General features: G+C 41.9%; 1 protein-coding gene across 5 annotated transcripts in view; it reads right to left on the reverse strand.

The window, feature by feature from the left end:
* Positions 1 to 21,209, reverse strand: part of Tnrc6b (trinucleotide repeat containing adaptor 6B) — a 233,866-nt gene that overhangs the window by 175,189 nt on the left and 37,468 nt on the right. For all 5 annotated transcript variants that reach the window (XM_059248171.1, XM_059248166.1, XM_059248167.1 and 2 more), the window contains exon 2: positions 11,172 to 11,246. The gene's annotated coding sequence lies outside the window, so the exon portion shown is untranslated. The remainder of the gene's footprint in view (positions 1 to 11,171; positions 11,247 to 21,209) is intronic.

Raw genomic sequence — 21,209 nt, forward strand, 5'->3', positions numbered from 1 at the left:
ATCACAGTGACCATGGCAATGACTAATATGGCCACATCAATGATAACCACAGTAACCACTACAACTAAGATAACCATCACAGTGAAAAATAAAAGTGACCCCCACAGTGATGACAGTGACCACCACAGTGACCACTCGGATTGACCATTACAGGAGACACTATAACTGACCACCACAGTGACCATGACAGTTACCATCATGGCTGATCATCACAGAGAACACTACAAGTGACCACCCCAGTGACCACTATGACTGACCCTCAGCGTGAACTCTACAACTGACCACCACAGTGACTATGGCAGTGACCACATCAATGACCATCAGTGTCCACTATGACTAGCCATCACAGTGAACACTATCACTGACCACCACAATGACTACTATGACTGACTACCACAGTGAATACTACAATTGACCACCAAAGTGCCCACAACCATTACCATTATGGCTGACTATCAGAGTGGACATAACTGATCAGCATAGTGACCACCTTGTAACAGCTAAAAAAAAAAAAAAAAAAAAAAAAAAAAAAGATGCTCATAATGCATGCTTCTGTGCAGAGAAACTCTTTGGGTATGTACCCAGTCCTGGATATCTGCCATGGTACAGGCCTCTCTACAGCTAAGTCCTAAGACCTGAGGCCATTTCCACATTGGTTATGTGGCAAAGGGGTATCAAAATATCTATTGTGCTCACTAATAAAGTTTTTAAGGAACAACTGTATATTTATGTAATGAGAAATATAAAACTGACATAGTAGTAGCTGTGTCACTCAACCTCTATTCACTCAGGTCCAGATGAACCAACATTGTTCATGCCTCTGTGCTCACAAGTGAAAAAAGCTTCTTAGAGTTGATCATGTCCTTCACTTTTTATGGCAATTATGCATAAATAGGATAGTTCTTTCTATGAAAATTAAGTTGGTGGAGCTGGAGATTCAGCTCAGTTGGTACAGTGCTTGCCTAGCATTTTTGAGGCCCTGAGTTGGATCCCTAGAACCCTATAAAATTAGATGTGGTGTGCACACCTATAAAATCCAAACACTTGAAAGATTGAGCAGGAGGATGCTTTAACTTGAGAGACAGTGAGGTCCTACCTCAAAAGCAAGAGAAAGAGGAGGAGAAGAAAAAGCTGACACCACTGGAAAAATTGAATAACCTATGCAGAAGATGTGGCACACACAGTGCTTCACAACTGTGTCCCTCTTGGTTGAAGTAAAGATCACAGTCATAGGCCATGTGTCATCATCATACTCAGACCTTGGTCCTGCTCCCAGGCCTCTGAGGCTCACAGAAGATGCTGTTTCTCCCCAACAGCCTCTAGATCCCTGCTTCCTCAGCAAGGGGCTCTATCCTTGGCCTTTCTTTTAAAAAACATTTTACATGTATGTCTGGCTCTTCACCTGTCTTTTTTTAAAGATTATTTTATTTTACTTTATGTGTATAAATGTTTTGCCTGAATGTATGTATATGCACCACATGTGTGCCTGTCGTAGCCCCTGGCAATGGGGTTATAGATGGTTATGAGCCACCATGCGGGTCCTCTGCAGTGCTCTTAACCACTGAGCCAGCTCTCCAGGCCCTCCCTGGCCCCTCTTATCTGCTGGCCACTGACTAGGCTAATGTGATGCTCGATGACAGAAGACAGAGAGACTGGCAATGGCTGAGCAGCTTTTCTACAACAGGCCATCATTCTTACCAGGTGAACTTCAGTTACAGCTTTACTTTCCTCACCCTTTGGATCTGCCAACCTGGTCTTTATATATATATCATCTGTTCTAGCCTGACTTACTTGACTCTCTCCGTCCCTCACTCTGTCAGTCACTGCTCTTCCCTTTCAATGACTCCTCTTCCCCGTCCCCAGAAACGAACATTCATCTGTCTTCCGCCCTTCCTATTACTGTCTACCTTCCAGGCCTTAACCCCGACTTTTGCCCCTATACTCACTTCTCAATCCATTATCTCTTCACAGGCTCTTACCCATTCATCACGGCCCAGTTGGGTCTGGCCTGCTCTATCCCAGCCCTCCATTTGCTAAAGGGTACTGAACTAGCCAGCAGCTGGCAACAGCAGACCACCTTACCGATACTAAGCATGAAGGGGTGAGGAGCAGTGACAAACAAGTAAAGCCAGCTGTAGCTATAACCAGACCCAAACACTAAGACTTATTTATGTGTGGCCTTGAGAAAATGACTGCTTGTCTCAGGCTTGGTGTCCCTAAGGAAACTTGGGAGGAATCATTTTTCTGAGGATCAGTGGTCATACATTTGCACTTGGTACACAATACTGATGGCCATTCAGGAAGCCCTCTCTCTGAATTCCCACTTCCCTATAGACGCACACTCTCAGTTACCTCTTGGTCCTTTCCCTGTGACTGTGCACCTGGAGAGGAAGGCTTCCTCATCTTTCTGCACCCCTTCACTTGTAGCTGCTCTCTGCCCCAGAGCAGATATAACAGCTTGCCTGAGAGCTCAGAAAAACAAGATATGTGGCCCTCCACCCTTTTTCTTCAAGTAGCAGCTACCCAGGAAGCAGGCCTTCTCCTTAGTTCCTCATAAATGTGAGACACCTCCACAATTCCCCACAGAAGGTAAAGTCAGTTATTTCTTTTTTAAACTATGTAGCTGAGGATAGTCTTGAACTCCTGATCCTCTTGCCTTCATCTCCTAAAAGTGCTGGTACTATAGGTACACACCAACACACCTACCAAGTTTGTTGAGTTCTGTGGTTCAGTACCAAGAAACTCACTGCTCTGTATATAGGCTTAGTAACAGAAGCATCACCATGGCCCCTTGGATGACATCGTCTATTATCATTTTTTCCATCAGGAGATGGAAAGTGCCATTTCTGTGCCTCTAACCCTAACCTCTGGTGTATTGAACTGAAATTTACTTTTATTTTTATTGTTTGTCTGGTGTCCTCAGAGGTCAGGAGAGGGCATCAGATCCCCTGAGAACTGGAGTTATAGATGGTTATAAATTACCATGTGAATACTGAGAGTCAAACCTGGGTCCTCTGCAAGAACAACAAATGTTCCTAACTACTGAGCCAACTTCCCAGCCCTGAGACTAAAACCTTGGTAAAAGACACAAATTAAAATTTTAGGGCATTTTATATGTGGGATTTTTGAGGTTTCTGTCAAGCTAGGCTTTAGGGAGGGACAAAGTGTTTTCTTGTACATTAGGCCAAGTGAATGTTTATAGCTGCACACTAGCTTTTAGCTACTGACTCTTATAAACTATAGGCCACCCAGCATTTTGACCTCAGCAGTGACTGTAGTTATGGCAACTTTGTCGTTAGGTAAATGGCTGTTTCTATAGAGACAAGGCTGCATGCATTAGGCTCAGAGCCTTAGCAAAAGCTTAGAGGTTTGCAGGTCTCACCAAGAGTAAGCCACAGCTTGTCACAGTGGTTGATGGTACTGAAAGCTCATGTAAACTGAGTGTCAGCTGTGCAGGTAGCCTGAGCACACACTGACCCCTCTGGCCTAGCAAGCAAATGCCAGCTGTGCTAGCCTCAGCAAAGAAGACAGGGCATTAGGAGGCCCGGGAGATTCAGTGTACAGAGACTGCCGCCTGACCTTGAATTATGCCTGCCCAGCCTTTCCTAAGCCAGCATGGCTGAGGCAAAGATCAGACAGTGGACAAGAGACTTCCTTCACACACACCTTTTAGACATCAGAGAGTGGGACAATTATTAGCTGACTATAAGCTAAAAGGCAGCTGAACTTCAAACAGCACAGGCATTACAAAGCCAGCGAAGTTCTCTATTTAAATTGTTTGTGCTAGACATATGTAGGTGTTTCACAGAGGAAATGGAAATGAAGAGGTTTCTGACTGTAACTCATGTGAGAAAAAAAAGAAGGGTCTGAGCATACCCTGACAGACCCAGACTTACTGGTTAAGACCAGCACACTGAGAGACAAAAGAACATGCTAGAGAAAGGAAGCCTCTCCCCCACACTCGATACTTTCTTCCTCACGACGACGACGACGACGACGACGACGACGACGACGACAACACAGTATCGATCCCTAACTCATGCTGTCAGGGTGAAGTGCTTATCTGATTAGTGTGTCCAGAAGAAACTCAGCCTGGACTTGCACAGTCCAGCTCCTCTGCTGCTTCTTTCCCTCACAGATACCCATTCTGCTCTGTTCCACACTCTTCTAAGAGGCAGGCTTACCTCAGACTAGGGCTGCCATCTCAACATACCTGTGAGGTCCTAGAGTTCAGGAGTAGAGGCCCACTTGCCCTCAGATAGAAGTCAGCTCTCAAAAGCCAACTGTACTCATAATGGAAGGAAATTTTCATCCCTACTCATCTCACTCCTTTGTATGCCTGTTAGTTCAGGACTTGGTAGGGATTATTATTTACTGGGTCCTCTTCTGTCCCAACTTAGGTAAAACTTATTTTCCAAATTAAGTTCACTATTCTGTATCAACCTTCCCTTCCCAGCATTCCCATTCTATAGTACTGGTAGCAAACCTTTCCTTCCCAAACTCCTCCTCACTAACCTTGTTTCTTCCCATACATACCTTTTTCTGCAGGTGACCCAGGCAAATTTCCCTATTCTCTCCACATAACACACTGTCTCTCTGTCCATCCCCAGGTCATACTTCGCATGCCCCCCCGGGGGGGGGGGTGTCTATGTAGTAAGAGCCTGGTTCTCAGCGACGGACCTGGAAGGTGCTTGGGTCTAGAAATCTTTGGGTCTTAGAAAACATGCTCTTGGAGTGGAATAGGGGATGCCGGTCTCTTCCTTCTTTTGTTAACACAAAGCAAATAGTTTTGTTCTGACATGAGATATTGCCACAATACACTGCCTTACTCAGAAGTCATGGGCTAAAAACCTCAAAAACCCTGCATCAGAACCAATCTTTTTTCTTTATATGTTAATTACCTTGTGTCTTTGTATGGTGACAGGAAGCTAACAATACCCCATTAGAAATCCCTTGTGTTTACCCACATCCTTTCCTTCTAACATCCATTCAAGTTTTATTTCTAAAACCCTTCCCTGATTTTTTTCCATTAGTGTGCCTACTTACTGTACCTCATCTATAACCTGTTTTCCTCTTTGCCCTTTATTTTCATTCAACTTTTGCTGTTCCTTTGGAATTATTCTTATAGTTTTAAATGTGTTTCCTTTAGTCAGGTGTGGTGTTCAGGAGGCAGAGGCACACCAATTTCTATGAGTTCCAGGCCAGCCTGGTCTACAGAGCTAGTTCCAGAGCACCTACAACTACATGATGAGAACCTGCCTCAAAAAACAAAACCAAACAAAAAAATGTGTTTCCTTTTAAGTCTTGACAGGCTAGGGGTACAGCTCCAAAGTAAAGGGTGTGCACCTAAAAGACCCACACACTGAGCTGGAGAGATGGCTCAGTGGTTAAGAGTGTATACTTCTGCAGAGAACTTGAACTTGACTCCCAGCACCCGAACTGGGTGGCTCACAACCACCTATAACTCCAGCTGCAGGCAATCCTACACCTCTACACTTCTCACTTCTGTACTCACATGCACGTACCCATACACAGGCACACACACATATTCATTATTAAAAAGAAAAATAAATATTTAGAAAAAATCTACTTGTAAACTTTGATGACATTCTTGCTTCAAAATGTGTCTTACAATCATTTTTAAGAGCCAGGCGGTGGTGGCACACGCCTTTAATCCCAGCGCTTGGGAGGCAGAGGCAGGTGGATCTCTGTGAGTTCAAGGGCCAGCCTGGGCTGCAGAGTGAGTTCCAGGAAAGGCACCAAAACTACACAGAGAAACCCTGTCTCAAAAAACATAAACAAAAACAAAACAAAACAAAAAAAGAGTCAGTCAGTTTTACCGTCATTTTGACCAAAGAGAAGAATAAAATAGGCAATACTTAAGCACATAGTGAACTTGGGTGACACTTGGGGACTACTGAAGGCTGTATAAAGTGTCAGTGCTAGAAAAGTATTGAAAGTCAATATAAAAATTCACTGGAAGGGGTAAGCAGAGGAAGCAAAGCTGTCCCAAGAAGTGTGGTGTTTGTCCGACTTGTTTCAGCAGAACGTTCCATCACTTTACATTTAAATGATGGATAGTCTTGACTTGGCACTGTGCTCCCACTCACACACACTACAGCAACTTAGTGACTGTTAATCACCATGTGAGTCATGTCATACACAGTCAGCATGCTGGAGTTCTTAAAGCCCTCGAGGCTCCAGCCTCCGCTCTCTCCAGTCTTACCTGCTTGCTTTGTTCCAGGCATAGTGATCTACTTCTGCTTCACCAATATGCCAGATGGGGTTAGGCTTCCATATTTCTGTCCATATTCTTTCTTCTGTCTCTCTCCCCCATGGTGTCACCAAGGAACATAACTTAAGGTCAGCTTGTGTAAAGTTGTTTTTTTTTTACTGACTCATCTCCAGGTGGAAGGGACTGTTTCCTTAGTGGGGTCTGTCTAAATTCTATTATGAACCTTTAGTGCCTTTCTGGATTTATTTGCTCACAGAGATTCTTTATGTTAAGAGGGATGTTCCTGAACCCTTGGTATCAAATATCAGATCTTGTTAATCTCTGTATTCAGTCTACTTAAAACTGTCACCTGCTGCTGGACAAAGTGGCCCACATCTTTAATTCCAGCACTTGGGAAGCAGAGGCAGGCGGTTCTCTGAGTTCAAGGCCAGCCTGGTCTACCAAGTGAGTTCCAGCCAGGGGTACACAAAGAAACTCTGTCTCAAAAAACAAACAAACAAAACACCAAACCAACAGTAAACAAAACTATTCATCTGATAGGTATTCAATGAGTTTCTATGTAGGAATAAATGAATGAACCAACCGTAGTGCTTTTTATTAAAAATATAATATATGGGGCTAAAGATAGGGCCCAATAGTTAAGAGCACCCATGCGGCTACTCACAACCAGCTAAATCTAGTTCCAGAGGATGCAATGCCCTCTTCTGGGCTCTGTGGACATAAGACACATGCATGACATATTTGCAAGCAAGACACTCATACACAAAGAATAAAAATTAAGTTTTAAAATGTTGATTCCTAGCTCTGGTGTGCTATTGTGCAGCAGGGTAATTGCAGACAATGACAATACACTGTGTATTTTAAAAAGCTGGATGGGGGCTGCAGAGATGGCTCAGAAGTTAAGAGTACACACTGTTCTTGCAGAAGATAAGAATTAAGTTCCCATCTCCCACATGTGGCTCATGAGCACTTGTAACTCCAGCACTTGTCTCTGACCTCTAAGAGTACCTGCACTTACCAGACACACACCGCACTCATAATTAAAAATAAAAACAAATCTAAAGAGAAAGATTTCCAATGTTTTCACCATAAAGATGAGAACTATGTGAGCAGACAGATTTGTTTATCCTGACTTAAACATCATACTATATATATATACACACACACATATGTATGTATGTATGTATGTATGTATCAAAACAGCATGTGTACCCCTTAAGCATGTATGATTTTTCTATTTTTATATATCTGTTAAAAAACCTCCAAAGTTTTTAAGAAGTTTATAGACAAGACTGCAAATGCTGAATAACATCAATGTAAACAATGGATGACTACTAGTACAATAACAGTGAGCTTTTTCAACTCAGATGAGAAAGACCCTGCAGAGAAACCAGGAGAAAGGACAGCAGGAGAAGTAAAGCACTGTGTCTCCTTCCCCTTTTAAATGCTGAAAGAAAAAAAAAGCAGCAACCAATGCAGTAAAATATTTTAAGGTGTGTTACTTTTGTTCATGTTGCATTTGTTTAACTCCGTGAAGCTTTGTTACTGTGCCTGTGTAAAACACCTGACAGTCTAATAAAGAACTGGCCAATAGCAAGGCAGGAGAAAGGATAGGCGGGGCTGGCAGGCAGAGAGTATACATGGAAGGAGAAATCTGGGGGGACAGCTAAGATCTAGCAGCCAGAGGAGGAGGATGACTCCAGGGGCCAGCCACCCAGCTACATAGCAAGAGTATTAAGGAGTAAGAGTAAGATTTACTTAAGTTAGAGAAAGGAAAAGCCCAGAGGTAAAAGGTAGCTGGGATAAGTTAAGTTAAGAAAAGCTGGCTAGAAACTAAGCCAAGCTAAGGCTGGGCATTTATAATAAAGAATAAGCCGCCTCCATGTGTGATTTATTTGGGAACTGGGTGGCAGGCCTCCCAAAGGACCTAAGACCAACCAACAACAATAAATGGGCCTACCAACGTGGGGCTCAAATATCCATCTATAGCCTGAGAAAGCTTAACAACAAAAAAAAGACGGCTTCTTTAAGAGGCGCGACAAAAAAACCAAAAACTAAAACAAAAACAAACAAACAAACAAACAAACAAAACCCCGGCAAGCTAAGTAAAAACCGCCTGTGGCAACACAGGTACTGGCTTCCATAGATTTAAGGCAGGTTTTGGTCTCCTACCTCCGACCTGGACGAGTGTTTTAGGCTTGGCTTTCATGTGAAGTGGGCGGATTAGCCAGGTGTACCTGAGCAGTTTAAAAGTTTGCTCATGCCGTCAAAAAATACTAAAGAATATTGATACAAATTTAAAGTTATTTTTGTTACACTGTATATATGTTTCTACTCTTGTTTAAAGGATTTTTATATATTGATAAAAATTTACGGTTATTTTTGTTACAACATATTTATATATATTTCTATTCTTGTTTAAGGTATTATACTTATGCAGTTTATTTAAAAATGTAGGGTGAAATTCTAGTTTTTGAAAACTATTATTATAAACTATATAGGACAATCAAAAAACATAGGTTAGTGGTTAATCATTTATAATAATCAAATTTGTAGATATGTTAGGGATGCTTTCCAGATAATATAGAGATAAACTCTAGATAGATAGATGGTCTTCAAACTTTTCAAAGACCTACAGAATATGGCATTTAAAATGTTTTGTTAACATAAAGTTTTTCATGACAATGAGACACATCTGTTCCTGGCAGCACTAATTTACTTCAGAGATGATGGACATTGAAGAAACTCCTTATGGAGTTTGCTTTCATTGTGGCAAGGTTAGCCCCTGGGCAAAGAAACTGTTCTTGCCTTTGACTGCTGACAATGTGCTGTGCAGACTGGACATGTAGGACACACAGGAAAAAAACTGCTGAACTTTGCCAAAACAAGGCAGGACAGTCCAAAATTCCTGCTTCATAGAAAAGCCTGCCAGATACTCTAGGCCTACAGGCTGAAGATGGATGCCCCAACATTGCAGAGGAACTTTGGGTGACTGTCCAAACAGCCAAATGTCTCTGTTGTTAGATAATATTATATCCTTCTGGGTCATTGATGGAGTTGAAGACTAAATAGTTATAGCTGCAGTTTTTCTTAGTTATGATAGAGAGTGAATCTAAAGTTTTATACCTAATTTACTAAGATAGGATAGATAGTGCATTGGTTTTTTTTGAATAAGCTAACTACAAATGGACTGAATATTATAAATTAATTTTTACTTGATAACGGCTTTTGTTGTATGTAGTTATACTAAGTTAAAGTTAAAAATATTTTTATTTAGACAAAAAGGGGGAAATGTAGTAGAATATTTTAAGGTATGTTACTTTTGTTCATATTGAATTTGTTTAATTTTGTGAAGCTTTGTTACTGTGCCTGTGTAAAACACCTGACAGTCTAATAAAGAACTGGCCAATAGCAAAGCAGGAGAAAGGATAGGCGGGGCTGGCAGGCTGAGAGTATACATGGAAGGAGAAATCTGGGGGGACAGCTAAGATCTAGCAGCCAGAGGAGGAGGATGACTCCAGGGGCCAGCCACCCAGCTACATAGCAAGAGTATTAAGGAGTAAGAGTAAGATTTACTTAAGTTAGAGAAAGGAAAAGCCCAGAGGTAAAAGGTAGCTGGGATAAGTTAAGTTAAGAAAAGCTGGCTAGAAACTAAGCCAAGCTAAGGCTAGGCATTCATAATAAGGAATAAGCCTCCGTGTGTGACATATTTGGGAACTGGGTGGTGGGCCCCCCAAAAAACCAAAGACCAACCAACAACAATAAACTAAGACACAAAACCACAAAAACCACTGTTTATCTAGGAAACAAAAAACATTCTTATAGTAGAACAGGGGCAAAGTTGGTGGTACAGAGTTTGCCTAGTATGTGTAAAGCCTTGGGTTTGATGCCAGCACCACCAAATAAGACAACTCATGACAAGACTTACAGACAGGGATTCTATATTAAATGATGCAGACTCAAAGGCTGACATTAAGGTTTGAAGGGGTCTATAGGCCCCACTTGCCACAGGAGTAGATTCAGCAAAGTGATTTGTTAAATCTCTTTTAGAAAGCAAATCCCCAGTTTCAACACCAGTGTATTCTAAAAGAAATAACTAAAACAAGAATGCAAAAAGCTGACACTGTGGACATATTTTGCCTTTCTAAAAGGATGCAGAAAATTTGGGGCTGGAGAGATGGCTCAGTAGTTAACAGCATTTGTAGCTCTTACAGAGGACATAGGTTTGGTTTTCAGAACCTACGTGGCAGCCAATAGTCATCTGTAACTCTGAGTCCAGAGGATGATACAGCCTTTATGGGCACTACATACATGGGCACAGACATATATGCAGGTAAAACACCCATATACATGAAATAAAAATAAGCTGTCAGGCATGGTAGGACACATCTTTAATCTGAGCATTTGGGAGGCAGAGCTAGACAAATCTGTGAGTTCAAGGACAGCCTAGTCTACATAGTGAGTTCCAGGACAGCCAGGGTTATGAAGAGAGACTCCTGTCTCAAATAAATAAATAAATAAATAAAAATAAAACCCACAAAACATAAATGTCTTTTTTCAAAAGAAATGAAATCCAAAATTATACAATTTATTTTTTAAATTACCTATCTATACGAGTGTTTGTCTACATGTTCATCTCTGTACCACATGTGTGCCTGGTGCCAGAGACCAGAAGAGGGCATTAGGTCTCCTGGAACGAGAGTTACAGACAGTTGTGAGCCACATTGTGTGTACGAGAAACTGAAGCAAGGTCCTTTGGAAGAGCAACCAGTGCTCTTAAATGCCAAACCATCTCTCCAGCCCCTAAATAAATCTTTTTTTTTTTTGTTTTTTTTAAGAATTTGAGAAAGAAGCCTTCCCATATATTTTCCTTCTTTTTAAAATGAAGACCCCTGGTTTACTCAAGATGATTAAAAAAACAAAACAAAACACTTACCTTTGACAGTATCCTGGGGCAACACAAGCCTGAGACGATCAGTCTAGGTTACATTCAGTGCAAAAAGCCAAAACCCTGAAAAGAAAAAAATAACAATGAACCATACAATGTAAGCTGCCCAGAGAAGCAGCAGACAGGCAATTCATCTGAATCCACTCTTTCGTTTAGAGTTTGTTGGCAGTGGCCAACTCTGCAAACACCTTCCTCAAGTGTTCTCTCGAAGTTAAGTGAAAAAGAGTAAAATGTACGTATAACACAAGGTGCCCAACACCCATTCAATAAAGGACAAGTTGTAATTAAAAACGTAAAGGCTAGGGATGAATCTCCCTGGTGCAGCACTTGCCCAAAGTGTGAGGCTCCGGGTTCCATCCTATCAACACAGGAAAGCAACAGTTTCTGAAGTGAAATTAAAATCTATGTTCAATCTTTACTACTTTCTTTTTAAACAAATCGATTTTTGATTATTATTGTATGCATTATGTGTTTGTGTGAATGAGAAAAAGCATGCAACAGTGTTCATGTGGAGGTAAGAGGACAATTTTCAGAAGTCAGTTTCTCTTTCCACCTTGATTAAACTCAGGTTGTTAGACAAGCACCTTTATGTGCTGAGCATCTCTGGTTTTTGTTTGTTTAGTGATAGTATCTCCCCATATGAACCACAACATGACCAGCACAGCATGATAACCCTAAGGGTTCGATAGTGGCATGCATACTTTGGCAGTAACCAATAGCCCTTTAATTGATCTTAAGGCCTGCTCAACAAAAGGAGAAGTCATGCCTGGTACTGGAAACTAGCCAACTATCTGGAGCTAGTATAGTCATGGATCTTGCGGGAGAACCTTCAACTGCCACTTTACTAAACCAGCATAATCCCTAACTACATTCTAAATATTTATCCTATAGCCACAGGTAAGTGTACCACTCACTCCTCATCAAAGAAACTTTTCTTTGTAACTGATGGAGACCATTATTTAAAAAAAAAAAAAAGCCACAACTAATCAAAACACAGAGAACAAGACATTATGTGATGCCCATTACCAACTGAAACAGCTATAACACAATGAGGCTCAGGGCTCATTTCAGAAGAGAGGCTGGAAAGATTATAAGAGCCAGAGGAACAGGAAGTTTGCTTTGAGATTGTTTCTCCCAGAAATGTCAGAAAGGCTACATCCCTTAAGTCTCATCAACGTGAATGCCTAAACCAGATCTGCACAATGATGACACCAATGGTCATACTAACAGGGGTTGGGGAAAGCTCTCAGAGCCTCTACCTAGACATGGGCAATGAGGGAATGCTGAGAGTAGGAGAAATGACGTTCCCCTGGGAGGAGCTCCATATAATACCAAGTGGACCACCCTGAGATCATACACATATACAGCTAATATTATATGTATTGAGCAGGTTGTATTTATGTATTTAGGAATACACATACACACATAACAATAATTTAAGACAAAGAAGCCATAAATTTGAGAGCAGAGGGGGCATGCATAGAAGAGATTGAGGGAGAAAAAGAGAAGGTGGGAAATGATGGAATTATGTAATAATTACAAAGAATAAAAAAATTTTAAAAAGATAGTGTCTCCCTATGTAGCCCAGGCTGGCCAAGAACAATCCTCCTGCTTCAGTCTCCCTAGTGCTAAGATTACAGTATGCCACAATGCACAAACAAATCTTCACTATTTCTTATTTTATTTGTTCTATCTACCTCAAAAATACCAAACTGCTCTTTCAATGTCTCTATTTGGATGTCTCATAATCACCAGACTCAACTTAACCCAAACTCTACCTTCACCCTGACTTGACTACTCTCTGTCTTCACTGTCTTTACCAAGGCCCAGATCAGAATCTAAGCTCACTCAAGTAATCTCACATTCCCCAGCCCTTCATACAAGCTCATCAGTAAGTTCTAGCATTTATGCTTTCAAATTTTGCACCTCAGATCCACCCACAATTCCTCACTTTCATTGTCATTATCTCTTCTCCCAAAGGCTCTGTTCCACTCTTGCTCCTTCCCAATCCAATGCCAAATAATGGTTGGCAAATCTCTTCAATCTAGTTCACTACCAGCAGCTAGTAAATACAGGGCTGACTTTATTTTCTGATGACAAGTCTCTCTTCTCTCAGAATGTATCTCCTGTGTGTGTGGAGATCAGCAAAACAAGGGTCAGTCCAGGCTGTCAGAAAACTGTCTCCACCTGGAAGTTGTCCACTTTGTTTCACAACCAACCTTGTACTCTGTCTATGAGAGGACATGCCATTCCCCATGGTTATACACTATAAGGGATAGTTTTAGGTCCCCAGTATGTCACAATGGTTGAAGTGGTACTTTACTGAATGACTGTATCTACCATCACCTCTGTTTACTGTACTTAACATTGTTTGAATCAATACACCAATGGTATTACACACAGAATTAGGACTATCTTACTTACTCTCACATGCTCCTGTTACACACACTGTTGTTACAACAATCTCAAAAGCAAATTGACCTTTGTGTATGCTGTGGCTTAAAATGAGTCAGTATCCCCACATCCCCCAAGAGTGAGTAGAAAATTTCTTAATAAAGAAAAATGAAAAAAAAAGTAAAAAAAGGCACTAATCCTCTCCTTAGAGATTAAAAAAAATGAGTCAGTAAGTATCCATTACCTTTAGTGCAGTTTTTTTTAAAAAAGAACTCGCCAGACCCATCTCTGCACTGTGCATTCCACCTTGCATCTGGTCTTCTTGTCCATCACTCATGAACTAATTGCTGCTAAAGGCCGTTTGCTGATTCCCTTCCTCTCCTTTGCCACTGGTGTCCCCTCCAGAACTCTCCCAGACCCTCCTCTGAGATAAACTCTGTTATATTGGTAACATACATGAGTCTGTCTTCTTTTCCCAACATGAGCTCCCTGACAGCAAAGACTGTTTTACACATCTTTTAATTTAGTGAGCAGATGTCCAACAAGCATGTGCTGAAGTGAACCCCAACTGCATCCCAGGAATTTAATGTTGGCACAATATTGGCAGTTCCCCATCAAATGGCACTGAAGAAAGTCAAGAGAGATGGCTGCACCTCCCCAACAGACTTGGTCCTCCTGGAAGACTCGGGGCTATAGAGTTACATGTGACCCTTGCACTTCAGAGAAGGAACAGATTCTTAAATTGGTGGTCAGCCTCTGATTATCAAGAGAACAACACTGCCTCATTTTAGCTCTCTATTCTGATTAAAGTTTCTTCCCAGACTGACCCATGCATAACTTATCTCTCGATCAGTCTAAACTCTACACCAATGTCACAATGGTATAGCTCATTATTACATATGCTCTCGATGGACAACTTTAGGTGGAGACTGTAACCAACAAGGTCCTTTGCTGTTTCACTGTCATCTTGGACACTCACTGACACTTAGCTAGGACAAAAAAGACACTGTGACCGAGAACAGACAAGCAAGGAAAACTAGGTATTTTCCAGGTGCTTTTTTTTTTTCCTTAGAAGGAACAGGGCATCTCTGCACTCCTGGGCTCAAGTCTGTGGCACCTTGGCCCCCTAGTAGCTGAGGTTACCTGTGTACTCTACCATGCCTGGCTTCTAAGTATTCTCCAACTGTGTTTCTCAAAAAAGCCTCTTTACTTGATCTGTGTCAAGTACATACATACCGAAGACAAGCATAAACGGACTCTAAAACCAACAGCTTAAGTTATCTACAGTAGTATTTCCCTTCTAAGAGATGAATACCAGGAAACTCCTTCAAATGACGATTCTGAAATGCTCAGAAGTAATCTAACCCTACCACCTGGTCATGCACTGTCATGGTAGTAAGCTACCAACCACTGAAGTTTCTTCCACTCTCTTAAGGAGTAACCAGAGGAATCTTGGAACTTACAATGAGAACCTGCAGACCTCGGACTCATCCATCCCCAGGTCCTGCTAAACTGAAATAGACTACAGTCAAGTATTTAACTAAACTCACATGATATAATTACAGCTAAGTGTTTCCTAGAGAATATGGCAAGGTGAAAGACATATATATTCAACACATGACACTTACTTTTCTAGTATCACCTCTGATTTGACAGGGTTTTAATTTTCAAACTCAACTACTCAGTGTGATTCAATTTAATTCTCATTTAAAAACTCCACAGCACAGAAAAAGCTCTTCATCACTCAGTCTCTCCCTCACCAGCCTTCTCAGTTCTCACTGCTGTCACCAGCAGGTATCTAGTATAGTCTTGAAATGCAGACTGTCAAGGAATACACTATACTCCAGCACTGTAAAAATAAAGCAAATAAAAAGCACACAAACAAAAACACATCGAAACAACAAAAGAAAACACTACACGCTTTTGTTACTATGTATTTTACTGGTTTATTTTCTGAGACAGGGTCTCACATAGCCCAGGCTGGCCCCACCTCCCTCCATAAGGGAGAACGCTGTGAATTTCTGATCCTCTTGTTTCTACCTCTGAGGTGCTATGGATTGAACCCAAGACTTCGTTGTTTTGTTGTTGTTGTTGTTGTTGTTGTTTTCCAAAATAGTGTTTCTCTGTGTAGCCCTGGCTGTCCTGGAACTCGCTCTGTAGACCAGGCTGGCCTTGAACTCAGAGATCCCTGCCCCTGTCTCTGCCTCTGCCTCTCAAATACTGGAATTAAAGGTGTGCACCACCACCACCGCCTGACTGAATCCAGGACTTTGTGCAAACTAGGCAAGGACTCTACTGAGTGAGCTATATCTAAAACACCTTATTTTTGTGGGGTGATTTTTTTGTTGTTGTTTTCTTTTTCTTTTCTTTTCTTTTCTTTTTTCTTTTTCTTTTTTTTCCCTTTTTTTCTTTTTTTTTCTTCAGAGGTAGCGGTGTGAGAGAGAGAGTCTTCCTATGTAGCTCAGGCTAACCTCAAATAACCCTGCTTCATCCTCCCAATTACCAGGATTACAGGCCTGCGAAACCAAACACTTTAACTGAGACACAAATGAGCACTGAAAACCATGACTGCTACGCTGATGGCAAAAGGCTATCAAGCTGTCCAGGGGTGGACTGTGGCTTTGAGGCCTTTAACCCCAGCATCAGGAGGCAATGGCTTGATCTAGTGCAGGTCTAATACAGGCAGCCACAGCTGCTATAGATTTATGAGTGCAGTGCTCTGTCATGTCCAGAAGACATTATTTAGCTCTAGTCTCTGAAAATTTACTAACTTGCTGGGGGGCGGCGGCGGCGGCGGCGGCGGCGGCGGCGGTGGTGGCAGGCAGCAGGCCCCCATGAGAGTAAAGAGCAAAGACTAAAACAAACAAAACCCGACTACACATAACCCTTTGATCCTAAACTCTGTGCTGGTGTCCCTTTTTCTCTGCTATTCATAGTTGCTGGAAAAAGTTTTTCCCTTTAACTTGAGTGAGAGTCCCACTATATAATCTAGGCTGTCCTTGAACTTGTGATCCTCCTCCCTCAATTTCCCGATGCAAGGGTGCACCACTAAGTCCAGCTCTGAAAACCCAGCTTGTGCTTGTAGTTCCAATGTCCTTCTCTCTTTTCAGAAACTTAACTACCAACTGTGTGCTGACTTTCTTACCAACCTCTAGAACCAGACACATTACTGCCTACTGCCCATAGACATCTCTACTTCCTGTGCTCAGGTCCCTAAAACTCAACACAACTGCAACTCAAACAGCACGTGCCCCACATGTGTTCTCCCTCTGCCTCATCTGAAATGCAGTCATCCCACTCAAATCAGAACTCTGGCAACATCATCAGCTCCTTCCTAGCACCAAATTCTACTAATTCTAATCTCTAACATTCCAGTGGGTTTTTTTTTTCTTACCTGTGCCTATTTCACTGACTTCATCTGTTTTTACTAATTTTACTCCTTTTTAAAAATTTATTTTCTTATCTTCAATACCCACCTACCTTCAACATCAGAATGACATTTAGAAAGTACAAAATCTTGACTAATATAATTCCACTCCATGCTATACCAGGTCCAGTCCCTGCTGACCTCTCTGGCTTCATCTTACAAAGCTACATTGTATTCTGTTTCCCTGGAGCACCCATGGTTTCATGAGCCTCTGTTAAGCTATTTCCTCTTAAAAGCACCCAGAGGCCAAACTTCTCAACTTGCAGATAGATGCAGTCTTAGGCAATCTTTTCTGTGAAATCTTTGACACCATCTCATCTCACAGGCAATCTGGATGTGCCCTTCCTCTTTTAGTAACTGTACAGGCATTACTCCCTAAGCTTGCTTATGTGTGCACTACAGGGATAAGCATCTATGTGGTGCTTGAATAAGAATGGCCCATGGCTCATATATTTGAATGCTTAGTCACAGGGAGTGGTACTATTTGAGAAGGATTAGGAAGTGTGGCTTTGTTGGAGTAGGTGTGGCCTTCTAAGTGTGTCACTGGAGATAGGCTTTGAGGTTTCAAAGGCACAAGCCAGGACTAGTGTAGCTCTCTCCTGCTGCCTGCAAACCACCACCATGTCTGCCTGTGTACCACCATGCTCCCTGCCATGATGATAAAGGAGTAAACCTCTGAAACTGTAAGCAAGCCCAAGTGTAGAATATTCCTTTACACTGTGTGAATATATGTCATTGTGACTGGTTTAGTCAAGAAGCTGACTGGCCAATAGCTGAACAGGATAAGGTTAGGGGGAGAGCCAAACAAGAGAATGCTGAAAAGAAGGGCGGAGCCAGGAGTCACGAGCAGATGCAGAGAGAAACAAGATGGGCATGCCATTCTGAAGAAAGGTACTAAGTCACATGGCAAAGCATAGGTTTTAAAAAAAATGGGTTGGCCGGGCGGTGGTGGCGCACGCCTTTAATCCCAGCACTCGGGAGGCAGAGCCAGGCGGATCTCTGTGAGTTCGAGGCCAGCCTGGGCTACCAAGTGAGTTCCAGGAAAGGCGCAAAGCTATACAGAGAAACCCTGTCTTGAAAAACCAAAAAAAAAAAAAAAATGGGTTAATTCAAAATGTAAGAGTTAGCTAATAACAAGCCTGAGCTATTGGCCGAGCATTTATAATTTATATTGTCTCTGAATGGTTATTTGGGAAGTAGCTGCTGAGACACAGGAAAACTCTGCCTACAAATGGCACCCAACATGGGACCAGAATTTCCACATGGAACCTGACAAGACTTGAGGGAAGGTTCTAAAAACACATAGGGATGGAGACAAATGCAGCTTCCTAGTCTCATATCTCTGATGCTGGCTGCAGTACAGAGATGCTGGCTAATGCCTGTGAGCTTGAGCTGCCCTCACGAGCCATGCCAGCAGGCCAAGAGCTAAGCTATGTGGTGGGTTCCTGCAGTCTCTCACATGGGCCACAGTACAGAGAGGCATCTCCTGGCAGCTGCCTGCGGTAAGAATGAGCTGCCATGCACTAAGCTAAGCTGCACCGGCAGCTAAAATAGCAATTTAAGATTCATCTCATGGGATCACAAAAACAATACAGAGGCTCAGTAAAAAACAGATCCAGACCCCCCCCCCAAAAAAAAACCTTCTGAATGGGTTATAGTGTGTTTAGGGTATTATGTTTACACAGCTCACTTAGAAATATATATAATTAAGAAATACAGATTAATAGTCAAACGTATGATCATGTTAAGTATGTTTTCAAGCTCATAAACAGACATATTTAAATAGATAGATGGTCTTCAAACACTTCAAAGACCTACAGAATATGGCATTTAATATGTTTAATAACCTTAGGCTTTTCATGACAATCAGACACGTCCACTCCTGGCAGTACCAATCTACTTCAGAGAAGATGATGGGCATTGAAGAAACTCCATATGGAGTTCGTTTTCTTTATGGCAAAAGCTAGCCATTTGGGGAAAAAAACCCCAAAAAACCAAAAACAGCCTTTGTCTTAATTTGCTGTCAGATACACTAGGCCTGTAGGCCAAAGTTGGATGCCCCAATGTTACAGAAGAACCTAGGGTGACTGTCCAGGCAGCCAGATGTCTCTGTCATTAGGTAACATTTCACCCTTCTGGGGTCTTTGATGGAATTGAAGACCAGATAGTGTGAGAGGCCAGCTCTCACCTTTTATAAGGGTTCCTATGAGGAGGAGAGAGGGATAAGAAAATATTAGATAAAAAGATAGTGAAGAGGAGAAAGAAGGAAACACAGGATAGCTTTGGGAGGACCTGGGTCAAAATCCAACGGCCCCTTCTGCCTCTTCAAAAGGGCTTTTTATAACAATGCCAAGGGGCGGGGCAAAAGACCTCCCCCTTGCTAGATCTACACACTGCACAGCCAAGTGTAGACCCTTCCAAACACCTGGTAACTATACCCGTGGTCAAATCATCCCCTTATGCAGTCCTGCTGGGTAAAGCAACCTCAGATTCTTGGACTCTGAGTAAGATCTCACTAGGAAACCTCTGTGGGTCTCTACAAGATAGTCATAGTTAGCCGGGCGGTGGTGGTGCACGCCTTTAATCCCAGCACTCGGGAGGCAGAGCCAGGTGGATCTCCGTGAGTTCGAGGCCAGCCTGGGCTACCAAGTGAGTTTCAGGAAAGGCGCAAAGCTACACAGAGAAACCCTGTTTCGAAAAACCAAAAAAAAAAAAAAAGATAGTCATAGTTAAAGTTAAGTTAAAACTAGGTTTTCTTTAGTTATGATAAAAGGTAAATTAGATATAAAACTTTAGAGTCACAAAGATAAATAATAGAGTATTTTCTCTAAATTTGCCAAATACAAATGGACTGGATATTGTAACTGTAATTCTAACTTAATAACTGTTTTTTGTTTGTTTGTTTTTTCAAGATAGGGTTTCTTTGTGTAGCTTTGGAGCCTGTCCTGGAACTCACTCTGTAGACCAGGCTGGCCTCAAACTCACAGAGATCTGCCTGCCTCTGCCTCCCGAGTGCTAGGATTAAAGGTGTGCACCACCACGCCGCTTAATAACTGTTTTGTTATATATAAATTTACTATGCTAAAGTTAAAACCTTCCTTTTTAATTAGATAAAAAGGAGGAAACGTGGGCTATTCCTTTACACTGTATGAATATATGTCATTGTGATTGGTTTAATAAAGAAGCTGACTGGTCAATAGCTGGACAAGATAAGGTTAGGGGGAGAGCCAGACAGAGAATGCTGGGAGGAAGAAGGGTGGAGTCAGGAGTCACAAGCAGATGCAGAGAGAAGCAAGATGGGCATGCCATTCTGAGGAAAAGTACCAAGCCATGTGGCAAAGCATAGATAAGAAATATAGTTTAATTTAAAATGTAAGAGTTAGCTATTAACAAGCCTGAGCTACTGGCCTATCATTTATAATTTATATTATGTCTCTGAATGGTTATTTGGGTAATGGCTGCTGAGACACAGGAAAACTAAACCTACACCCCAGTCAAATGCTTTGTTTTATAGGAGTTGTCCTGGTCATGGTGTCTCTTCACAGAAGCTGTACACTAAGACAGTATGCATCAGAGGGGTCACTTAACACTTCATCAGTATCATTAAATACAATGCCAGCCCAAGTGGCATTCTCAATCAACCCTTTTGCGGGATAAGCACATATTTTCAGGAAAAAATAAAGTCAACTCAATACAATGTTATGAGCTTACTCATAAGGATTCTACTCACTCACATCTTTTAAAAAAAGCATCTTACAGCAGGGTAGCATGCCATTCCCCCATGGTACTTGAAGCAGTGGAGGAATCTTTGGCCCTGGTTTGGCAGAAACCTAGAACTTACTACATAGATCAAGCTGTCCTAGACTCACAGACATCCAACTGCTGCCTCCCACACCTGGCTGTAAAATTTTAACTTTAAAGTGTCAAATTTACTCTTCTATCTGGGAAATCAGGGAAGGCTGCCTAGTATAGGAGGGCAGTCTAAACTAGGAATGATGAGAAAGACAGGTATCCACCTTGGGCTACTAAGCCAGTTTGTTCAATTGTTAGGTCCTCCAGCCTGCCTCTAGGACAAGCGGTCAACTCTTTAACAAAAGGGCTTGAGAAAGTAAGGTTGCCTTCTGAAAACCTAAACACAAGTCACTGTAAGCCTCTTGGAAGTAGGGGCAGTATTGGTGGGGGATATAAGTACTACACATAAAGAA

Source organism: Peromyscus eremicus, chromosome 20, assembly GCF_949786415.1.
Source record: "Peromyscus eremicus chromosome 20, PerEre_H2_v1, whole genome shotgun sequence".
NCBI classification, from domain to species: Eukaryota; Metazoa; Chordata; class Mammalia; order Rodentia; family Cricetidae; genus Peromyscus; species Peromyscus eremicus.